This window comes from Hippopotamus amphibius, chromosome 2 (genome assembly GCF_030028045.1).
Source record: "Hippopotamus amphibius kiboko isolate mHipAmp2 chromosome 2, mHipAmp2.hap2, whole genome shotgun sequence".
In the NCBI taxonomy this organism is placed as follows: Eukaryota; Metazoa; Chordata; class Mammalia; order Artiodactyla; family Hippopotamidae; genus Hippopotamus; species Hippopotamus amphibius.
Window position 1 is genome coordinate 21,537,525 of NC_080187.1, and position 24,556 is coordinate 21,562,080.

Below are 24,556 nucleotides of genomic sequence, written 5' to 3' on the forward strand. Positions count from 1 at the left end.
AACAAACACATGAAAACATGCTCAACATCACTAATCATCAGAGAAATGCAAGTCAAAGCCACAATGAGGGATCACCTCACACTGGTCAGAATGGCCATCATCAAAAAATCTAGAAACAATAAATGCTGGAGAGGGTGTGGAGAAAAGGGAACTCTCCTGCACTGTTGGTGGGAATGTAAGCTGGTACAGCCACTATAGAAAACAGTTTGGAGGTTCCTTAAAAAACTAAAAATGGAACTACCACATGACCCAGTAATCCCACTACTGGGCATATACCCAGAGAAAACCATAATCCAAAAAGAAACATGTAGCATAATGTTCATTGCAGCACTATTTACAATAGCTAGGACATGGAAACAACCTAGATGCCCATCAACAAATGAATGGATAAAGAAGATGTGGCACATACATGCAATGGAATATTACTCAGCCATAAAAAGGAATGAAATTGAACTGTATGTAATGAGGTGGGTAGACCTAGAGACTGTCATACAGAGCAAAGTAAGCCAGAAAGAGAAAAACAAATACCGTATGCTAACTCAGATATATGGAATCTAAAAAAATGGTACTGATGAACCCAGCAACAGGGCAAGAGTAGAGATGCAGATGTAGAGAATGGACTTGAGGACACGGGGCTGGGGTGGGGGGCGAAGGGGAAGCTGGAATGAAGTGAGAGAGTAGCACAGACATAGATACACTACCAAATGTAAAATAGATAGCTAGTGGGAAGTTGCTGTATAACAAAGGGAGATCAACTCGATGATGGGTGATGCTTTAGAGGGCCAGGACAGGGAGGGTAGGAGAGAGTCGCGGGAGGGAGGGGACATGGGGATGTATGTATAAATACAGCAGATTCACTTTGGTGTACCTCAAAAACTGGTACAAGAGTGTAAAGCAAATATATTCCAATAAAGAGCTTAAAAAAATAAATAAATAAAATAAAGAGCAAGAACATAGCACCAGAAACTACTTAAGATTTGTGCCCTTGATTTCCCTGATGAACTTTTTTTTTTATCAATTTATTTATTTATTTATTTAATTGGCTGCTTTGGGTCTTCGTTGCTGCACATGGGCTTTCTCTAGTTGTGGCGAGCAGGGGCTACTCTTCGTTGTGGTGCGTGGGCTTCTCATTGTGGTGGCCTTGCTTGTTGCAGAGCATGGGCTCTAGGCGTGTGGGCTTCAGTAGCTGTGGCACATGGGCTTAATAGTTGTGGTTCATGGGCTCTAGAGCACAGGCTCAATAGTTGTGGTGCATGTGCTCTAGAGCACAGGCTCAATAGTTGTGGCGCACAGGCTTAGTTGCTCCGTGGCATGTGGTATCTTCCTGGGGCTGGGCTTGAACCTGTGTCCCCTGCATTGGCAGGTGGATTCTTACCCACTGCGCCACCTAGGAAGTCCCCCTGATGAACTTTTACATATGCTTCCCATCAACAGGTTTTTTGAAGGCCCACAGATTCCTTTTCTTTTTTTTAATAAATTTATTTACTTATTTATTGGCTGCATTGGGTCTTCATTGCTGTGCATAGGCTTCTTATTGCAGTGGCTTCTCTTGCTGTGGAGCACGGGCTCTAGGTGCATGGGCTTCAGTAGTTGTGGCTCGAGGGCTCTAGAGTGCAGGCTCTGCAGTTGTGGCACACGGGCTTTGTTGCTCCGCAGCATGTGGGATCTTTCCAGATCAGGGCTTGAACCCCTGTCCCCCGCATTGGCAGGCGGATTCTTAACTACTGTGCCACCAGGGAAGTCCATGCACCTATTTTCTTGTTGTTTTGTTTTGTTTTGACATACAATAAACTGCATATATTTAAAGTGTACAATTTGATGGTTTTTTTCCTATTAGTAATGTATATATGGCAATCCCAATCTCCCAATTCACTACCCCTCAACCCTCCCTGCTTTCCCCATTGGTGTCCATATGTTTGTTCTCTACATCTGTGTCTCTGTTTCTGCCTTGCAAACCGGTTGATTTGTACCAGTTTTCTATATTCCGCATATATGTGTTAATATACGATATTTGTTTTTCTCTTTCTGATTCACTTCACTCTGTATGAAAATCTCTAGGTTCAGCCATGTCTACAAATGTCCCAGTTTCATTCCTTTTTGTGGCTGAGTAATATTCCATTGTATGTATGTACCACATCTTCTGGATCCATTCATCTGTTGATGGGCATCTAGGTTTCATGTCCTGGCTATTGTAAATAGTGCTGCAGTGAACATTGGAGCATGCACCTGTTTTTAAGTGTCACCTTGTAGGATACATTTCACATTCAAATACACTAAGCAATAGAGCAGGAATAGAATCTATTTCCTTTCATTGTCGATGGACAATGGATTTTTTTTAAACCTTTATTTTATTTATTATTATTATTATTTTTGGCCATGCTGTGTGGCTTTAGGGATCTTAGTTCTCCGACCAGGGATTGAACCCAGGCCCCCTACAGCGGGAGCTCAGAGTCCTAACCACTGGACCACTAGGGAATTCCCGGCAATAGATTTCTTATAACGGAATCCTAGGTAAATGTCAGCTTTCTGTTAGCTTCTCTCCCGCAGAGTATGCCAGCCAAGACCACTTTTAAGCCCCTTCCTGCCTATTCTGTCTCCTGAGACCACAAAGTGACTATCAACACGTGGATAGTTCATAATAGCTCCTTCTTCTAGCACAGAAAACTTCTTTGGTTTTTAAGGAAATAGAAGAGAAATGGTCTGGGAATTGGCTATAGAAAAAAATCAAGTATGAGTTTCAATGGAAATTAGTTCATAAGAAATAGGTGAGAAGTTTATTTCTTAGAAAGACTTCACACTATTCAGTTTCTAGGGAATATTTATCTTCAGCTGGGTACTTGAAGTTGGCTATATGTCAACTTGTTTGTATTGCCCTGAATACTATTAGACGTGGAAAATGAAATGGCACATTCTACAATGAAAGCCATATAGCTTTACACTTCTTTCTGCCTTCCCCTTTCCTCCATTTAATAAGTATGGTGCGGGGGCTTCCCTGATGGTGCAGTGGTTAAGAATTTGCCTGCCAGTGCAGGAGACATGGGCTTGATCCCTGGTCCGAGAAGATCCTACATGCCGAGGGGCAACTAAACCCGTGTGCCACAACTACTGAGCCTGTGCTCTAGAGCCCGAGAGCCGCAACTACTGAGCCCACTCTCCACAACTACTGAGGCTGTGCTCTAGGGCTTGTATGCCACAACTACTGAGGCAGTGTGCAGCAACTACTGAAGCCCACATGCCAAAAGCCTGTGCTCCGCAAAAAGAGAAGCCACTGCAATGAGAAGCCTGTGCACCGCAACGAAGAGTAGCCCCCATTGTTCTCCACAACTAGATAAAAACCCAATGAAGCCAAAAAATTTAAAAAAAATTTTTTTAATTAAAATAAATAAATAAATAAAGTTTGTGTGACCCTCTTTAAAAAAAATAAGGATGGTGTAGTATCTATAAAAATAGGTTTCAAAACTTCCTTGTATTCAAGGGTCTAAATTCCTTCTCAGTCTACTTCTGAGGATCATCAAAAAGAAGTTTCCTCAGTTCTTGCCAACAGTCCCCATTGTAAAGCTTAACTAGAGGGCCAGATTCTTTGCGAAATCTAGCATCTCTAGCAAAATAAATATCAATGTATAGACAGAAGTTAGGGAATTAGTGAGAAGGCTAAATTCTGATGCCCATTCTGAGTCTTCACACTGACCTTACCTCTAACAGGTTTAGTGTGAACTTCAAATTCTCTTTTATTTTCCTGGTATTGCACAATGATGAATGAGAAACTAATCCACAGGGACTATGGAGATTAGACCCCACAAAAAGACTACACAGAAGTGGTCACACAACTGCCACATGGTCCCTCTCCTCCAGCTCAGACAGATGTAATCTGGAGCCTCAGGTAATTCTTTTGGAGACTGCCTCCAGTCTTTCCTGACTTCCATGATAAGGAAGCAAGTGTTTATTCTTAAAATGATTAGGGTCATGTTCCTTCTTAGATTTGTAAAAACATTAAACATTTAACAAAGGGAAATCTAGTCACTCTAGTAGTCATTATTTACGATTGATGACACAAGGTTTTGGCACGCACAGGTAAGGGAAATTCAAGGTCAAAGACAATATACTACTTATGAACAGTGATTCATGCTTATGGACTATGTTCATGTGATCAAGTTCAGCTGGACTAATCCTGCCTTTTCATGACCTGTATGGGGTCAGCAGATATTCCGAGAAATGGCTCCGGCTTTGTTTCGAGTGCCGCTATAGGTGAACTTTGAAATTCTCCTATGGCTTTATGAATTCTGCACTTCTGTTGTTCTTTGGGGGAGGGAGATGGTAAAGGAGATGTAGGAATAAAGGGGAGACTTTGATACAATGCAATAACAAATAGGACCTAGGTGCCACTTCATAACTTGGCATTCCAGGCCAACATACTGGAGCTGTTTAGAAAAAGTAGTAGTTCCCAGGGAAGGGAAATACAATTTGATGAATATATATGGGGAGGCCCCTTCCCCTTGATGGCTATGATGTTCCACTCACCCTCTAGGCCCTGGCCTCACATTCTTACTCCAAACTGACTGGTAGAAATGTGGTCATAATTGTTTGAATATAACCATACCATGCTTTGGATATTTTAGCTGCCTTCCTTGGCCTGTGTCCCTCTTGAGGTGCAGTAGTCATAAGGATACTCGCACCAATTTCATTTACAAAGGGTATTAGGCTTGAGTAAATCATAGGTTTACACAGGTTCTAGCCAAAACTGGCAAAAACATTTGGTTCCCAAAGTTCTGCGGTATCAATGTACTAAAAACAGTTAACTTAGATTTAATCCCTTAAAAAATTCTTCAGTAAAATTAAGGTTACCATTTTCTTTTCTAACTTTGTACCTTGGTTGATAATAAGAACCAGATATAGCTTTTTGATATAAGAGAAGCCATTTTAGACATAAGTCATTTTGTCATCTAAGCCTGGCTACCATGTTTGCCCTTGAACAGGTCTCAGTAATAACGATCTTAAGGGAATATAAGAACAAAGGACTGTTTATCAGGCAAGAGAAGTAACAATAGCAAAGATAATACATCAGTTGCAGGATTCCTTGAAAGCACTTTTTTGTGGAAAGAAACCAACCTATGCACAGTCCACATATTCAAGTAATAGCAGAGTCTGTGTGGCTGTATTACTCCTACATCAGCCTAACGGGATGCTTCAAAAGTAACCAACTGCCAGAGACATAAAAGGGAAACTGCTTCAAACAGCCACACTTAAAACTTAAAGGGCCTTCACTTACCAGTGGCCAAGGATCTAGGCAAACCAGAAATGCTACATGGACTGACACGTTTTTAGAAAATAAAAGAACAGCTATGAATTACTAAGAGCAGCTCTTCTATACATGAGTTCTTAGCTAAGAATACCAATTTTAGTAAAAAGACGGTAACTCAGGAGCTGCCCTGAGAATCTCATTCTAACTATCCATGGAAAAGACAGAAAACAAACCCATGATTTGAATCTAATCAGAATAAGACTTTGCTTCTGATACTGGTTCAAGGTCACCCCCTTCTATCATAAATTTTATCTTTCCATATCTCCACTCCACCTTATTAAGCTGCTCAAGCTGAGCAAAGCAGATGAGAAGCTTGTTTGCCCTGGAGGAACTGATTACAAGGGGAATGACACTGTATAATAATGGAGGGCTATCATTTTCAAGAGAAAGCATGCTAAGGACAAACTTAATTTTTTTAATACCCATCGTCCAATTTCTAGATCACCTATGCCTTCCGGGCAAACACGAATGGACCAGGCTATTACAATATAAGCAACAAAATATAAAGCAAAGAGAACGGATTTAAACGTGAAAGAATGATAAATACCACACTGGGCAAGTTGTTTGATATTTTAGAGTTTTAGAGTTCCTTAACTATATGAACACTAAATGATATGATTAATAAAGTTCCACTCAGAGCTAAAACTTAGTTCTACTTTTTTTTTTTCCAGTTCAGTTTCCAGGATAACAAGAATGTTTCTCTAGCCCTACCTTACTATTACATTGTAAGTTCTATGAGGACTCTGTCTTACTTATCTGTGAATCTCCTGCATTTTCTAATACCCTGCACACAGTAGTAGACTGCTGTGTTTGCTGAAATAAAATCCTTTTCTCTCCATTCTCTCCTGGCAACTTAGACATAAAAAATTATTTTCTAAATCTATTAATGATACACTGGGCAAACCTCAATTTCTTCTCTACCACCTCAGTGAGTCTGAAATGCTATATAATATTTGATGGATATGCTTAGAAATTATTCAATATCAAGAAGTAGCAAAATGTAATTAATATAGAAGTAAAACAAACCAGTTGAACTTTTTAAAATAAATAAATGTATGTATGTATGTATATATGTATGTATGTATGTATGTATTTATTTTATTGGCTGTGTTGGGTCTTTTTTGCTGTGCGCGGGCTTTCTTTAGTTGCCGTGAGTGGGGGCTACGCTTTGTTGTGGTGCGCGGGCTCCTCATTGCCGTGGCTTCTCTTGCTGCAGAGCACAGGCTCTAGGCTCATGGGCTTCAATAGCTGCAGCACATGGGCTCAATAGTTGTGGCTCATGGGCTCTAAAGCGCAGGCTCAATAGTTGTGGCACACGGGCTTAGTTGCTCCGTGGCATGTGGGATCTTCCTGGAGCAGGGAAGCAGGGATGGAACCCGTGTCCCCTGCATTGGCAGGCGGATTCTTAACCACTGCGCCACCTAGGGAGCCCCCGGATGAACTTTTTAAGAGTTGGAAGGACATTATGAATTCATCTACTGTTACCTATTCATTTTATAGAAGCCTAGAATATGAAACCACAAAGCTCTTAGGGAGAATATACCATTTACATTTTCTGATCTAATTTGCCTTTAGAGATACTTTTTGTAAAATATTTGTTTTGTGACAAATGTGAGGAGACTGTAAACAAAACTCATGCCTCTTTCTAGAAGTGGAAGAAAGGAAGAGAATATACTGTCTGCTGTTGGTCCTTTAAATGGAAAAGCTAGATCCCTTATATAAACTAAATCTCTAGGGTACTGGCTCTGGACAAGTGTCACATAAAAAGACAGCAGGGAAAACACAGCAAACTATAAGATCAGATCAACTTAAAAATGTTTTTACTCTGATCATCTAACAAATGAATAATTGCACGGAACCTAAGCAAATGACAAGGTATGAAACAATGGCATTTCCTTCCTATAAATCCAACTCTATTATCTTATCCTATCCTCAAGATATCTCTTCTTGGTTCAGAGGAACCAAGGCACAGAGAGCTTAAACAACCTACTCAATGTTACTCTAAAAAGCTGTAGAGGTACCTTGGCAAGATCCTATGCATCCTTGCTCCTGGCACAGGGATTATTCTGTGTGAAACCTGACTTACTATTTATCCAACGTCAATTTTGTATCCAAATATGTCACAATTCTGGCCACTTTTCCTAATCCCAAATAAATTAGAAGATTCACTCAGTCCGCCTCTGGTTATCACAATCAGCAGCTCTATTACAAACATGGGTTTTTCTCATGGTACTCCTGCTCTCTGTTCATCCTATATGACACATCAATGACAGATTAATCTACCTAAGGCATGGCTCTGCTTATCTGCCCCCAAGATTCTACCGCCTACTAACTTGTCCATTGTCTATTAACCTCCTTGTTCTAAGATCATAGATCTCTAAAATAAAGGCCTCAACTTAGCTTTCTGCCTACATGTATTTTGTGTTCCAGCCAAACAAGTCCAACAGCCAGTTTCTACTGTTCCTGGAACATACCCCACACTTTTCTGTCCGGTATCTTCGCTGACATTGTTTCTTTAGTCTGCAATGTCATGCCCATTCTTATAACCTCTAATACAACAAATCCTCCTCCTCTTGCAAGGTCTCATTCTAAGAGTAATATTCATAGTGCCGTTCCTCCCGACTCCAATTAAGACTAGGTCTCAAACCCCCTGATATGTTTTTTATGCTCTTTTCAATCCGTGCCTGTTTCTGTCAACATGCTGATAGAACAGTGTCGAGAAAAGGTAGAAGAAACAATTGAATGGAGTATTTCTGCAAAAGTCCTTTTCATCTTTATCAACTGCAGACATTTAATAAGCTCCTCTTGGATGCTCTTCCTCCTGACTCCGCTAAGGAGAGAAGTCTGGCTCGAACAACTAGGCCTAGAAAGAGATGGATGAACTATTTCTTCACCTATAGGCAGACCACCTGAAACTGAAACCCACTGCCCTGTCTCTCAGTCTGTGGGTCACAGAAATCTCACTAAGAATTGGAAGGACTTTAGGACTTCCTGGGCAGTCCAGCAGTTAAGATTCTGTGCTTCCACTGCAGGGGGTACAGGTTTTTTTGGCACGGCCAAAAAAAAAAAAAAAAAAAAAAAAATTGGTAGCACTTTGCACCGAGCTCCTCAGTAATATACGAATTCTGTAGTAACTGTTTCAACACCCCTCAGGATGTTTCCCTTCCAGAAATATAAGGAAACAAACACTCTCTTTTCAGCCAAGCCAAGTACCTGAGATGTTTCATAGAAGCCTGCATTTTGCTACAGAACCAGTACTCCCAGTTAAACTAGTATCCAGATACCATTTGTATGTATTTCTCAAGCTGTAATATGCATTTTAGGTTGTACTCCCAGGTACTCATCTCTCTGCAAAGAGACACCTAAGTGTCTTCACCTCCAACTTCTCATATCGATACTATTATTTTATGTTCACTACCTGGCATTTATGTCTCTGTTATAGATTTACTTTCCAGCCTTATCTCAATCTAATCCTCTTCACATTCAAATATACCACTAAAATTGATCTACCTGACTTTCCTGAATAAATTTAGTACTTTGACACTTGTATGCCTTTTTGGCCACGTGATTCTCCATAGTTCTCCCCCTCCCCCCCACCCGCCATCCCCATTTTCTGAATATGTGCTAATCCTATCATTATTTATTCAACATTTATAGTGCATTTAAAATGTGTCAGAAGTAGGATAAAGAGAGTAGCACAGACGTATACATACTACCGACTGTAAAATAGATAGCCAGTGGGAAGTTGTTGTATAACAAAGGGAGTTCAACTCGAGGATGGAAGATGCCTTAGAGGACTGGGATGGAGAGGGTGGGGGGGACTCGAGGGAGGGTGGGGGGGGGAGTCAAGGGAGGGAGGGAATACGAGGATATGTGTATAAAAACAGATGATTGAACTTGGTGTACCCCCCCAAAATAATAAATAAATAAATAAAATTAAATCCTAAAAAAAAAAAAGGTGGGATAAAGTTAACATATGGTGCTCACTATTTTGAGTTTACAATCTAGCTCATTCTTTAAGGCTGAGTTAAAAATGCCACCTCTTCTATGAGGTTTTCCTTGAATTTTTTTTAAGATTTTTTTTTTTTTTTGATGTAGACCTTTTTTTTAAAAGTCTTTATTGAATTTGTTATAATATTGCTTCTGTTTTATATTTTGGTTTTTTGGCTGCAAGGCATGTGGAATCTTAGCTCCCTGACCAGGGATCAAACCCACACCCCCTGCATTGGAAGGTGAAGTCTTAACCACTAGGCCGCCAGGGAAGCCCCTTCCTTGAATTCTTGACAGGAGAAATCTCTCTCTTTTCTGAATTTCTCTAGCAATCCTCTCTTATGGAAAATTTGACTTACAGTTCTTAAAATACTAGATAAAACATACCATATATACACAGCAAGTCCTTAGAAGGCAAGTAACTAATTTATACCTCCTTATTACACCTGGAAGAACACTGGACAAATATTCACTCACTCGAAATGCATTTAATTCTTACAAAACCCATGTAGGTTTCATATCTACTTATGAGGAGCCAGGTACAAAAGACAAGATTCCTGCCTTTGTGGAACTTACTCTAGAGGAGGAAACCCTTATTAGATATGTAAACAAATAAATATGTATAAGTATGTATAATTATAAATTGTGGTAAGTAATAAACATGGTACTGTGGTAGGAAAATAACAGCAAAAAAAATAATTTAGATGGGAGGTGGGTAGGTGGAAAGAGAAAGAGAGCCCTTTCTAAGGAGGTAATGTTTAAACAGACTGGTAAATTACTGGAGTTGGGTAGGAGGGCAGAGAATAGCATCCTTGAGGCAAGAAAAGAACCAAGGTCATTCAAGGTCAGTATGAATAGAACACATTGAATGAGAGGAAGAGAGGCCAATGAGGTTGAAGAAAGAGGCAGAAGGGGTATACTGAAGAAGGCCTTATAGGTCATTCAAAGGAGACTAAATTTTATTCCAAGGGCAACTGGAAGCTATTTAGGGGTAGTAACCAGGGGAGTGGTGTGACCAGCTTTATATTTTAACAGAATACTTTGCTATGTAGAATAACTGGCCTTTATTTGTTCTTCCCTAATAATATTTCCACTCAAGTTTTCTGTGAGGCATTCACAAATGTAAAAAAAAAAATTCCTTACAGAGCCATGGGCCATAATTTGCCAGAATCCAGAAAGACATCTGTTAAAACTTTAGAAGGATTAGAAGAACCTTCTAATTTCTGGGTTTTTTAATGGTTTGAGGGGCAAAATTGACGGATATTCTACAAGCACTGTCCTGGGTTGTAAGAGCTTCTAAAGTTACACATCACCTTTTTTAGGAGAGAGTTAAGCTTACAGAATATTGTTAAGAGCATGAGTTTCAATAAGATTCAAATCCTGGCTCTACTAATTTCTCTCTGAGTATCTTGGTGACATTTCCTATAAAAGTCCCATGAGTCTTCAGGGTGGCAGTAGGTACTATGCATAGAGGCTGCTAAAGGGGCTGTGTCCAGATTTCAATAGCATTTGGGGTAAATTACTAAAAATTGGTAGTTAAAAAATATGATGAAGGGGGACTTCCCTGGTGGTCCAATGGGTAAGACTCCACACTCCCAATGCAGGGGACCCAGGTTCCATCCCTGGTAGGGGAACTAAGATCCCACATGCATGCCGCAACTAAACATGCCGCAACAAAGATCTCACGTGCTGCAACAAAGACCTGGAGCAGCCAAAATAAATAAATAATTTTTAAAAATATGATGAAGGTAGACTAAGCTCCCTGCGGGACATGGACAGCAGACTGTAGGACATACAGCAAGTGCTTGGTAGATTTTTACTGGACTATACACTCTGTACTATACATGGAAACCTTTAACGGTGATATATGACAAACCCCCCTTTTCACTCATACCTCCATAAAACCTTAGCAATAAATCCAGAATTCATGTGACTCCAGTTTTTAATGCCAGGGGCAGTGGAGAATATACTAGACTGAATCCAAGATCTGGATTCTGGTTTATCCAACTCCATCACTTTGTATTCTTTTGGGTAAAACACCAATGTCAGTTTCTCAATTTTAGCTTTATTGACATTTGGGGCTGAATAATTCTTTGTTGTATGAGCTGTCCTGTGCACTGTAGGATGTTTAACAGTAAGTATCCCTAGCCTTTACTCACTAAATGACAGTAGCACTGTCCCAGGTGTGACAATCCAAAACGTCTCCAGACTTTGCCAAACATCCCCTGGGGGGCAGAATCACCCTACCTCTTTGAGAACCACTTTTGACCTCTGAGGTTTAACATCTCATCCAAAACTCAGGGGAATGTGATAACATCTGTCTTGTTCTCCTTCAGGGTTATTGTATGATTCAAATGAGATAATGAATGGGAAGAAATACCGAGAGAGAAAAAAGGACCATATAATATACATAAAAGCATTATTATTACTCTGTGAGTTATTGTTATTATTATGTTCTATGAGTACTCAAAAACGAGGCTGAAGCAAACTACTCACATTTTGTTTACGGAATGCACTGTAAGGCCTGTGTTAGACTATGTGCAGTCTAACATGCCTTTTATGTTGGTATTCAATAAATATTTGTTGATCGAATGATTCTAAGTCTGGGTCCAATAGTAACTTCATTATCTTTTCTGGCACGTTCTCAGGTTTTTCTGCTGAGCTACCACAATGTAGTATGTTTCTAGACCTAACTCCACATGAAGGATAGGCCTGGATTAAACAAGAATGGCTACTTATTTTACAGCTGGAGAATTGAGGTACACGAGATTAAGTGACTAGCCAAGGTCACGTGGCAGTCAGTTTAGTGGCAGTCTGCAATTAGAAGATTTAGACCTCAAGTCCAGTGACCTTTCTATTACTTGTATTGTTGTACTTTTACCCAACTATCTTGTGTCCCTTTCTCGTAACACAAAGGTAGATATTTTACTTTCTGGGGGCAATTCTGAAAAATTGAGAGAAGGAAACAGAGTTGTAGTTTCTAGGGAGCTTAGAAAGAAAATGTAGACCTATTTCTATCGGGTGGCACAAGTGAATATCCCCTACATTTGGGGTAAACCAACATCAAGTTATCCAAGGACCCTGTCAAGTCTATAAAGCCCATTAAGTTGTCCAGGAGGAGCTAGACCTAGTTGTTATCTACCTCTAGAGTAGTTGTGTCTTGCAATGCTTTACACCACACTATGGCCCACGATTTGCGTTAAAACTGTTACCTGCTGTATTCTTGGCTGCTCTGCCTCTGTGTGGTTCTAAGTAAAGTGAGAATGGACTATTGCATAGCCTGAGCTCCAGGCCACATTTCAGCATTCCATTAAAATTAATAAAAGCCCTTTCAAATGCCATTCTACTATATATTTTCAGTGTCAGCAACAGAACTTTTAAAGAATAACTCATAAAAATGTCACCATTTATTCTACTCCTTTAAAGTACCAGAACACCTTGATTATTATCCCTCTGTGTGAACTTTCAAATGGTGAACGTCGTCACAGAGTCATCACTCCCAACCATTGATTCAACAGTCTTCTGAGTAATTCTCCGGCAACGTATGGGTTGCAGCCCACCTTAACCTTTGTAATTATTGCAACTGGAAAGAAAATAAGACTAGAAATCAGGAAATGTTCATTCTAGACTGGATTTTTCCATCACATCAGGCAATTTAGTCTTTACGGTCACAATTTCCTTAGTGAAGAAATAGAACAACTCATCTTTAGGGCCTATTTCAATTAGAAAAGTTTAGGTGTGTGTAATATCATTTCAAAGAAAAACAAATGCATACTTGTGTTTTCTAGGAACATTCTGAATATTACTTGATATGCTTTAGACATTCCAACATTTCAGTGGCTTTAACTTAAACACATTTCAGAACAGACTTCATATCACTTTCTAATATTTTCCAATTCACCAATCTTACACAATCACCTCTTCTGAAAGATACCTAAAGCAGAAATACTAAGAACAAGAGCTCTCCTGGTTCTTGGAGTCAGACTGCTGACTGTCATAAGGCAATGCCATCTTTGGAGCTCAGAACGAGTTACTAAAACTTTGTGGGGATAACACACACACATAAACCCGAGAGAATAAAATCTCACAATGTTTTGAACATCAAACGTAAAAATACGTATGAAAATGACTGGCACATTATTAACATACATAGTAAATAATAAATGTTAATTACTTCCCTCCTAACTCAAGGGTTTCTCGAAGTGTGGTCTAAGGACCACCTGACTCAGAATCATTTGAGATATTTGGCTAAAAACGAAAACTACAGGCCCCACTCCAGACTACTGAATCTCCTCTCAGGGAATGGGGCCTCAGAATCTAGATATATATCCAGATATACAGGCAATTCTCGTGTGCTCTAAAATTTGAAAAGCAAAGTTTTGAATTATAGAGATGTACAACAGATGTACACAGGATCTAAGGAGTGTATGTTTAAGAGGGAGAGAAAGAAAGAAAGAAAGAAAGAGAGAGAGAGAGAAAGGAAGAGAGAAAGGGAGAAAGGAAGAGAGAAGGAATGAGAAAGGGAAAGAGAAAGAAGGAAGGAAGGAAGGAAGAAAAAGAAAGAAAGACAGAAAGAAAGAAAGAAAGAAAGAAAGAAAGAAAGAAAGAAAGAAAGAAAGAAAGAAAGAAAGAAAGAAAGAAAGAAAGAAAGAAAAAGAAAGAAAAAGAAAGAAAGAGGAAGGAAGTCAAGATTCAACCAAGAACTAAAAGAAAGCATTTGTTTATTTTGATATTCTAAAAGGGCACAAAGCTAGCCCAGTCTCACTTAAAATTTATACATACCACCACCTAATAATCAAAGAACTTTCTGGGCTAACATTAAATTTAATACCGAATGGCTCATCTTTGGGATTTGAGAGAGGTTTCTTTCACCCTCTGTGTAAATAAAATCTGAGTTCCAGATGAAGGTTAAGTTATATATCTTCTACAGTTTTATTTTTCTAGAGTAGTTGTGAAATATAAAAAACAGACTTTACTGCTGACTAATAAAACAACAGAAACCCTTCTGTGTGAAGAAAATGTTGGCTATAGTTCCCAACATGATTAATGAAATTGAGATCTGCTCCCAGCTGAGCACTCCAGGGCCTGTCCCTAACCATCAACTTCTGCACTTCTGAGAACGGGAGTTCGATTTGAGATCCTGAATAGGCCACTAAAAACAAACAAACAAAAAAACAGGAGGAAGCTGTGGGTAGAAGAGAGATTTTTCTCTTTCTTTTTTATGGCAGCTCTCCAAGTTTGCAAGGAAGTTATTCTCTAACTGGTAAAACTGTACCTACTAGTTGTGGGCCCTTGGGCAAATTACTTAATATCTCTGGACCTCAGCTCTAAAATCAGGTAATAAAAGCAGCCTACCTCAAAGGACTGTTATGAAGTTTACTGAGGCAACAGCATAGTTGTTAAGAGGGCAAGTTAGCTTCCTCTAAGAGAGGGATGCCAGTAGCACCTACCTCGTGACAGTGTGCATTTAAACACCAATGTAGCACAGTGCCTAAACACAGTAAGCCCTAGAAAATAATCATTACTGTTACTTCTTAACCTACTGTTCTTTCTAAACTTGGCATAGGTGTAATCCCCCAAATCCTTTGATTTGTCCTTCACCCCTTACTCCATAGCTAACCTTTCTAACCTTTGCTGTTCTCATTTTGGGAGTTTTCAGAGTGTGCTAGTGAACCCTAACCACCTCACTTCACAGGGAGGGCTCTTCTTCACCTATGTTGAATCAGGTGGTCAGTAATTTGCTTCAATTTGATTCCAATCTGCATTTATATTCTTTGAAATGTCTCAAAGTTTCAGGCTTCTTTCTGTTTTCTAATGATAAAACATGCTTTTTTAAAAAAATGGGTGGTTTCCCTGCTGCCAAGCAATTCTCCAACACCAGGTAGGTGTCCTACAATTCAACTCAATTCTGACACTATCTTCTCAGAGATAGCATCAAATCACACAGATTTAGGATCCTTGGTCCCACAAGACTGCCCTTCACTTCAGATGACAATTGTAAGCCTGTGCTTGTGACTCACTGGCTATAAATCAGAGGCTCCCACAATCCCCTGTCCTTGAGTTCTGTAAATTTGCTAGAGTGGCTCACAGAACTAAGGAAATCCGTTTACTCACTAGATTATCAATTTATAACAAAGTATATTAAAGGAGACAAATCAACAGCCAGATGAAGAGACACATAGGGCAAGGTCCTGAGCTTCTGTCCTTGTAGGTTGGGGCTGGCATGGTGGCACGTGGAAACGTTTTGGTTCCCCAACCTGGATGCTCTCAGAACCTTGTCCTTTTGGGCTTTTATGGAGGCTTCACTACAAGGGCACGATTGATTCAATCACTGGCCATTGGTGATTAAACTCAATCTCCAGCCCCCCCCTCCTCCTAGGAAGTCAGGGGCTAAAAGTTCCAACCCTCTAGTCTCTTTGGCTGGCTTCACAGGCAACTAGCCCCCATCCTCAGAGAAGTCATCTTATTAATATAACAAAAGACACCTTTATAGCTCTAGTCACTTAGGAAATTCCACGGGTGTTAGCTCTGAGCCAGAAATATGATGAAGACCAAATACATATTTATTATAAATCACATCATACTTTTTCTTGTTTTTATATTTCTAAAGCCATTTCATTAGGATTTTGAGAAGGAAAAGAGATATGCTGAAAGCATCATCTTGAAATGAAAATATATACAAGATGTTTTTGCCCATCTTATCTTTTCTACATTCTAGTTTCTTATGAATAGGTAAGGGGTAGTAACTCTACCCCTTAATTCTAAGCTATAACACAGCACCATACACCTTGCGGTATTTCTGTAATGATAATAAAAGAAACTCTTTTCATGGTTAGTTTCTAAAAAGCTCGTGGGCCTTCTGCAAGTTGTCCAAATCACAGGCAGAAAGCAGCCTAATGAGGCATCTCATTTGAGCTCCCCAGCAGTAATTTTCCCTAGGAATCTGGCATTAAAGAAAGCTTATATTTGAAAAGGTGGGACCCACCTGGGTAAGCTGCATACTAGGCCCTATCTCATCTCATCTTACTCTAGGAGTTACATAGTAAGCTTAGTCATCTCCTATCCCATAGAGTTTATCAGAGCTATTCCACAGAGAATTTATGAGTGCAAAAAGCACGGCCCAGAGACACGTTTCTTTATTCTAAAATCATAAGTCAACACTAATCAAATTGTCTCTTCTAAATATACAACTTCATTCATTTATAAGCCAGAGTTTGTGCTCATCTAATATTCACATTGATCTTTATGATTTCATACACATAAAATGAGATTTATGGGAATAAAAAGATACATATTTATTTTGAGTTGAATATTCCTAGGCTATTCCCACCGAGTATGTCTAACTCCATAACTACCACTAGTGTGTAGCTTAATAAATAAGGTTCCAATTTTTTAACTACCACACAAACAATGGCACCAGGAGCCAGAAGGATGTGGGTGTACATTTCCTTAAACATATACAGACACACACTCCTCTTCAAGAAAATTTACTTGGCCTTTTGTCCCTTCCTGAATCATATTAATGTACACAGGGGTGGGCTGGAAGGTGTTTCACACTGTGCAGATAAAAGGTGTCACCTTGAGAGGGTAGCAAAGTTGAGGCTAGATTAGATGACTCTGACATCTACGCAAACTCAATTCAACAAGTATATATTATGTACCCTCTGCCCCAGGGGCTATAGGAAATTTAGAGATGAAGAGGATGGAGGCTCTAGCTGAAACCTGCTGTTTATGGAGCAGATTTCACAAATGGCTTAAGGCACCTAGAGAGAGAAGGATGGAGGTGAGAAAGGGAGGGAAGGAATGTCAGTAGGTTTGGTCTAGAAGGTATGAGGGGATGATTTAATTCTGGTTTGCTTTATGGTCTGCAGCTCCTCAAAAAGGCAAGAGATTGTTATGGCATCACCCATTGCACAAGCTTATTGCTCACTCCACAGTCATCAAAAAACCTGGGAAGCCAGTTAACGAAAATACACATAAACAGATAGATATTAGTTACCCTCTCTTTGTTTATCTTTTCACTTTTATTTCCTACATGGACTGTAAAAAACAGCTTCTCTTCTGAATCCTCTACGTGGTAAACACTGGTAAAAGTAGCTGGGAGACAGTCCCCTTTCGCCCTGAGTTTACAACATTCACCTCACAATGTAATAATACAATGAGTAGTATTACACCGAATAGCACTAGAAAAATCTACAGGATCGTGATGTGGTGACTTTTGGCAAGTTTGCAGTTCAACATCATTTTGGTGAGACTGCCTATACCTGGCCCTTACTTAAAACAAGATGTTTTCAAGAAAATGATACCTTCTCATCTTTTTCACTGTTCATTTACAATTAAAATTTCACAGAATATTAGAACTGGAAGAGTTTTTCTTTTTCTTTTTTTTTGGCTGTGCCATGGCCTACTTTGCAGCTAAACAAGAATGAGGAAGCTCTTCACATACTGATAGAGAATGATCGCCAAGGTACATTAGGAGATTGAAAAAAAGGGGCACTTCATGCTATCATTTGTAAAAAGTTTTAAAAGGGAAAAAAGTATATATACATATTGCTTGTAAACACCTATACTACCTCGGGGTCGGGGGGGTGGGGAGCACCGTATAAGAAGGCAGTAACATTTGTGATCCCTAGGAGGGCAGCTGGTCAGATGTGGGTTGGATTAGAAGCAACATTTTTCACTACATATCCCTGTGTATCTTTTGAATTTTGAACCATGTGAATATATTTCCTATTAAAAATTTAAATTATCAAGTCCAACTCCTTTATTTTACAGATGGGGAAACCAAGGCCTAGGTCATTGAATAATGATGCTAATATACTCTTTAGTCAACTGAACCCATAACATCTGCTTCTCGTACGTGGCTTCTGTAACACTAGGCTCGCTACTTTCCCCATCCTTCCCATTTCTCCAGATAGTTTGTCGGGAAGCAGCTAAGCAGGAGGGGTTTCTGAGCTTTGTATATCCTGTTTTAGTGGCAAATAATATAGAAGCTCCTGTTTCTCTTGCCCACTCTCACCTTTCTGCACAAAGAAGATCAAGTGTACAACTACATTCTTCACAAAGGCCTTTAGAAAAGCTTTTATTTGCCTGGTCCGAATAGGACAACTCAAATTTGATATGTCAAACAAACAAACTGAAAAGGTCTTTTAGTTATGCAATGATAGAAGGGCCTAAGTCCAATGGGGAGTGGATCTCCCAGTTACTATACTCCAGTTCTCTGATACCTTTTATTGTTGGCTAAGCCACATCCTGGAATAAAGCAATCACGAGATGCACCCTTTCATACCCCTCTTACTGGATCCTTCTGGAGTCTTAACACATTCCCACTGTGCTAACCATGAATGTTTAAGTATGATTTATGTAAAGAACGGAGTGTTTTATAAAAAGTGTGACAAGAGTAGAGACAGCTCTGGACTAGGCATCAGAGACTCGAGCTATAGATATATAAGTTGCCATATATTAGCTATGTGACATTAAGCAAATTACCTGAACTCAACACATACTAATTCATTTATTGCAAAATGGATATAAAAATACCCACCCTGCCAATCTCACAGGGTTGCAGGGATCAAATAAAATATGTCAAAATACTTCCTAATTCTAAGGTACAGTAAATTATGAGATATTATTAATGATAGCTTGCTTTCTCATTAGAGGACAAAATTAATCTCTGAAAGGAGACATCCAAGTCACACATAGGGCTCACTTTCATGCCACTTAAAACAAATGGTCTCTTATAGTTTGATTTAAAGAACACTAGCTAGTCAGATATGTATACGTTGGCAAAGCATTGCTTTAAATGCCTCCTTGTCATAATGAAAGGCAGACAAAGGTGCCCCTTGCTAAACCTTCCATTTAGTTACACTATACAGGATTTCAATCGTCTAGATCAACAGTGTGTTGGTATGCCTGTGGAGAATGCTTGGAATTAATTTGGTGTCAGGCAGAAACTAGAAAACAGTTTAACTGTTCCTTTTTTACTCCTCCCTCCCTTTAATAAAGGATTACTAATGAAAATGCATTGAGAGAATGTAAATGAAAATGAGAAAAAGGTTGTTCAAAACCTCAGATAGAAGCTGCAATGCATGGTGGAAAAGTACTGGGCTAGGCTAGGAATGAGAAGACCTGGGTTCTACATCTGGCTCTAGGGGCTTATTATCTGTGTGACCCAACGAACTAGGTCTCTTCATTCATTCATTCATTCATTCATTTGTTCACTGGTTCATTCAAATTTATTGTGTCCCTATTGAGTGAAGGTACTATGATGAAACCCTATCCTCAAGAAGCCCAGTCAGATGGAGAAGGGATATATACAAATAATTAAAACACAGTATGAGACGTACTAAGATACAGATTATGCACAGGGTTGTGTGGGAATTGATAAAAAGCCTTCAGAAAAGGTAGGAGAGAGGAATGGGTGCCTGTGGGTACATAGTTAGCACTACTCTCCTTTCATTTCATAAACTGAACGAATACATTCTAGATGCTCTACACTGTTTCAAAATTATACAAACACTCTGTATGGTTCTATAATAACTCTACACCCTATTTAGGGAAAGACTCAAACTGGCTGAAAAAAGGTCCTGGTAACATTTTACTGGTTTTTAGAGTTTTGCTCTCTTTATATATTCCCCCGAAACCGTTTCTCTTATTTACTTTTGCAATGCAGGTCTCCATCTCATTATGCTGTATTGCACAATGTCCTCAGCCTACAAAAGCAGGTTGTATACAAAAGCTTAGGGCCTTTGTGCAAAGGAAAAGAGGTAGGGTGGACCCTTCTCAACCCTTTCCTTCTCTGCAGGGCTTTGCATTCCTAAGGATGGGCCCCCCCTCTGCTTGGGAATGTTACCTAAATCATGAAATGATATTACTCAAAGCAAGGAAACTTCAAAAGCATTTCCTTCCCAGTGCCTACTCTAAGATTGCTTTTGGCATAAACTGCTCCCTTTAATGGATTAAGAATCAGACTCTTGCTGACTTATACTTAGTCACAAACTACAGAAAACTTTTGATTTTTTAATGGCTTTATTATGCTAAAAGCTGCATGTGGGAGTGCACGCATCAATCAGTACCCTGCCCTCTCTCTTCCCTCCCTTCTCCCCAACCATGCCTGCCTTGCCTACTTTAATTGGCAGAGCTATCTGGGTGCTGCCTGGTTACTGACTTATCTGACATCTTCCACTACTTGAAGTCATCTTGTCACTGTAAACACTTGCTTTTTCCGTGATAACTGTGTCATCTTTTTCTCTTTTGCAGTAGGTCTAATGAGGAAGGCAAAAAGAAGAAGCAACAGTAGAGGCAAACTGGAACAAGGAGAGGAACAGACTTACGAATCAGAGACTCTTAAGAGTACGGTATAAATTATTACCTTTAGAGAAGTCATTTAATTTTATTCACATTCAGTCTAAAACATTTATTTTCCTCAATTCAAAACATTTATTTTCCTCAATCCAAAGAAAAACTGGATTGAGGTTTCTAACAGATGAATACTAGTGCCCTAAATGTTTACCATGCCTGACCACACTCAATCCTTACACCAATTCCACATCCTAAACCATCTGCATTTTTTAAAAATATCAACCTTGTCACTTAGAATAAAAAATTCCATTTCCTACTGGGCTAAGGATAAACTTGTTAGCTTGGTCTTCAAGGTATCTGACAAATATGGTCCTGGCCGCCTTTTCAATTTTAATCCGCCATTTCCCTATGTATACTGTTTAACACAACAGTAAACTATTAGCAAATTACTGCACAGAACTCTCTTAACCAATTTAACTGATCACACATTAGCTAGGCTATTCTCCAGTATGTTGAGAGCAATACTTCTGCTCTCCCTCTCAGTGAAATTATGTGCTTATTGAGGCTGTCAACTGTGTTTACTCACAAATCAATTTATGCCAATTCTGTTTATTATTCTAAACCTATAATTTAATAAAGTATTATGTAAAGCAATGAAGTATAAATGTGAAGAGGAAAACAACAGCAGCAGCTAATATTAACTGAGTACTTACTACCTGTCAGGCACTGTTCTAAGTGTTTTATGTGAATTAACTCATATAATCTTCACAAGAACCCTAGTAACTAGATACTATTATTATCCTTGTTTTACAAAGGAGGAGACTGAACAAGTGCCCAAAGCCTATACAACTCAAAAATGGAAAAACAATTTGGCTCCAGAGCTTTAACTACTATGCTATACCGACTCCTAAGAAGTTGTCTATGAAAACCAAGTTGAAAGCTAGGAAAGACTAGATAAAGATACACACAACGATACTCCACTCTACCTTGTATGTGAAAGCAGCCACAGATAATACATAAACAAGTAAATGTGTCTGTGTTCCAATAAACTTTATTTACAGAAACAGGCAGCAGGCTAGGACAAGATTTAGTCCTCACACTGTAGTTTGCAAATCTGAGACCCACACTCCAAGAAAAGGCTTATATCAAAAGAATGGCAAAAAGATGTTTATGTTTTAAGTTAAAATAAAATGTTTAAGGACTTTCCTGGTGGCGCAGTGATTAAGAATCCGCCTGCCAATGTAGGGGACACAGGTTTGATCCCTGGTCCAGGAAGATCCCCCATGCCTCGGAGCAACTAAGCTCGTGTGCCGCAACTACTGAGTCCATGCGCCACAACTACTGAAGCCCAGGCACCTAGAGTCCATGCTCCACAAGAGAAGCCACCGCACTGAGAAGCCCATGCACTACAATGAAGAGGAGCCCCCGCTCGCCGCAACTAGAGAAAGCCCGCATGCAGCAATGAAGACCCAACACAGCCAAAAATTTAAAAACAAAAAAAATGTTTAAGATCTACAGGTAACTAACATCTGCATGATTTCCCTGCTTTAATTTACTTGTTTTTCAGTTAACTTTTTTTTTCTTCAGTTAACCAATTACTGGTCCTAATTGCATCAGATAAGAGGGCAACTCCTGTCTTATAAGAAATTTGTGCTTTCTTTCCTGCCTTTGTGCTTTTGCCAAAGCCACCCCCTCAACCTGGAAAGCCTTACTTCCTCACTTCTACTTGGAATCCCACTTATCTTCAAAGCCCATTACCTAACCCACACCTTCCTCCAAACCATGTAGATTTGATCTCTTATTCCTTTGATATCCTACAATCATTAATTTCTACTTATGAGACTTAACTTTGCTATGTCTTCTATTATGGCTATTTCTATACTTCAGTTATCCCCACTATTCAACTATAAGCACTTTGAAGACAGGAACAATTTTCTCATCCCAGGCAACATCCAGCACAGCACATTTTACCTAGCAGGTTTTCAGGTGATGTTTCTTGAATTGTGTTCTGATATTTTCCTGTTTTCAGTGACTGAACAGAAAGAAGAGTATACCCCTCCAAACCTACATTCAATTCATACCCCTAACATCATGCCTGAGATCTAACTTGGTTATAATTTTAAACTATTAATTTTAGAATGCATCCACCAGGACAGATTAATATAGGTGTAGTTGTATATAAAAATTGTCATCTCTGTAGCAAAATTGCTGATAATTCTAAAGGAATTGTTAAATTGATGCTTTCTGGTTAATCTTCAGGGAGTCAATACATTTTATAAATACACCTAAAAGCTGTACACTTAAGCAAAACAAACAAACAAAAATGCTTTATTCAAACTTGAGACAGGGTTGTGCCTATTTACCTCCGTATCCCCAGAAGTACTATTTAATAGATGTGTGGGAATCTTAGGGAGACTGGTCAAAGGTCAGAGTGAGTCAGAAGGGCTGGGACAAGAATTCAGATTTCCTGATTCCTAGTGCAATATTCTACTTTAGGAAGACAGTGGCTTTTTAGGTGCACTCAATCCTGCAGTTCAAAGCCTGGAAAACCGAGGAAGCCTCACCACCATCTTCTCCTTCCTCATACTGCTAATCAGAATCAGCAGCTGGGTCCCACAATGGCCATCTGGGCACCCATTTTTGTGGTGTTTCTATCACCAAAAAGGCTGATCCAAATTTTGGGATTCCTGCCTATCTAGAGTGGTGACAAACACCCTGGATAAAAACACCCCCTACTCAAGAAGGCAAGATAAATGCTCAATGATCCCCTTCAGCGTTTTTAGAACACACTCTTCAGATGTTGCAGTGCTGGAGTGACAATGACCAGTACGGGGGAGAGGGGTAAGAAAGAGCTGTTTCTTATGCAGCTTATTCTTTTTTTTTTTCTCTGAGAGCAGCCAAGCTCACATTTAACAGAGAGCGACCACAAAGGATTCCAGTTCCAGTGCTTAGATTCCAGTTGCATCATTGCTTTAACACTGTTGGCCTTCACTGCTTTAACCATCCCATCTTAATCTGTAAAATAAACACAGGAAGCAGACAACAGCCCTATTCCTCAGTTCAGCAGAGGAACACTTTACTAACAAAAAATTAGACCTACATATAATATTTCTAGCCATCCTATTCCACTCTTTCCCCTCCCCTAGAGCTTTAAACAATAGTAAAATCATCTTCAACTGACAAAAGAGACTAAGTAACCCAGACAGTTCACAGCTAGTACAGCATTTTTATCTTTCTGGAAGCTACCTATAAAGGCAAGAGCCACTGCTGGGCTCCCTGGGTCACACGGAAAAAAAAAAAAATCCGAAGACAGTAAATTAAGGAATAAGGAAACAAGGATGAATTCCACTACTCTGTCTAACAAAGAATTAATGAGAACCCATTACGGGCAAGGAGGCATAGTGCTCGGTGACACAGGAGACACCAAGATGAATAAAACTGTCACTGTCCTTGAGGCGCTTACGATTTGGTAGACGCACACAAAGTATAATAAAAAGCAGAACAAGGCAAGAGTCAAGAGGTATAAAATCTCTGGGAAGGAGCTACCAATCACTTCACTTTGATTTCATGCTAACAAATTAAAATATTCAGGTAACGGACACCTGTTGTACTAATCTGATTGAGAGAAGAAGGCCAGAGTGAAAGAACTCATGAGGTCTCTGGAAACAGAAGCTACAGTGGGACATGATCTGCTTATCCACACCTGGCTAAGTTAGGCCTACCCAGAGATTGTTCCAAGAATGACACCAGGTTAACCAAAGAAATGCTTATATAAGATACAGAGAGGGGGAAACTGGAAGCAGAGAAGTGGACAACAATTGATGTTGACTTAGGTCTGAGGCAAGAAAACAAAGCAAAACCCAGGTCAAGGTTGGGGCTGGAGATTTTCACGTTCTGGTTTCCTCCTTTTCTTCACCCACCCCCCAGAACATCCCAGCTCTCTTGCTCGTCACCTGCATAGATGAA

At 39.5% G+C, this 24,556-nt stretch overlaps 1 protein-coding gene across 1 annotated transcript in view; it reads right to left on the bottom strand.

Annotated features, from left to right (window-relative positions):
* Positions 1–24,556, bottom strand: part of SLC31A1 (solute carrier family 31 member 1) — a 35,083-nt gene that overhangs the window by 9,802 nt on the left and 725 nt on the right. The window lies entirely within an intron of this gene.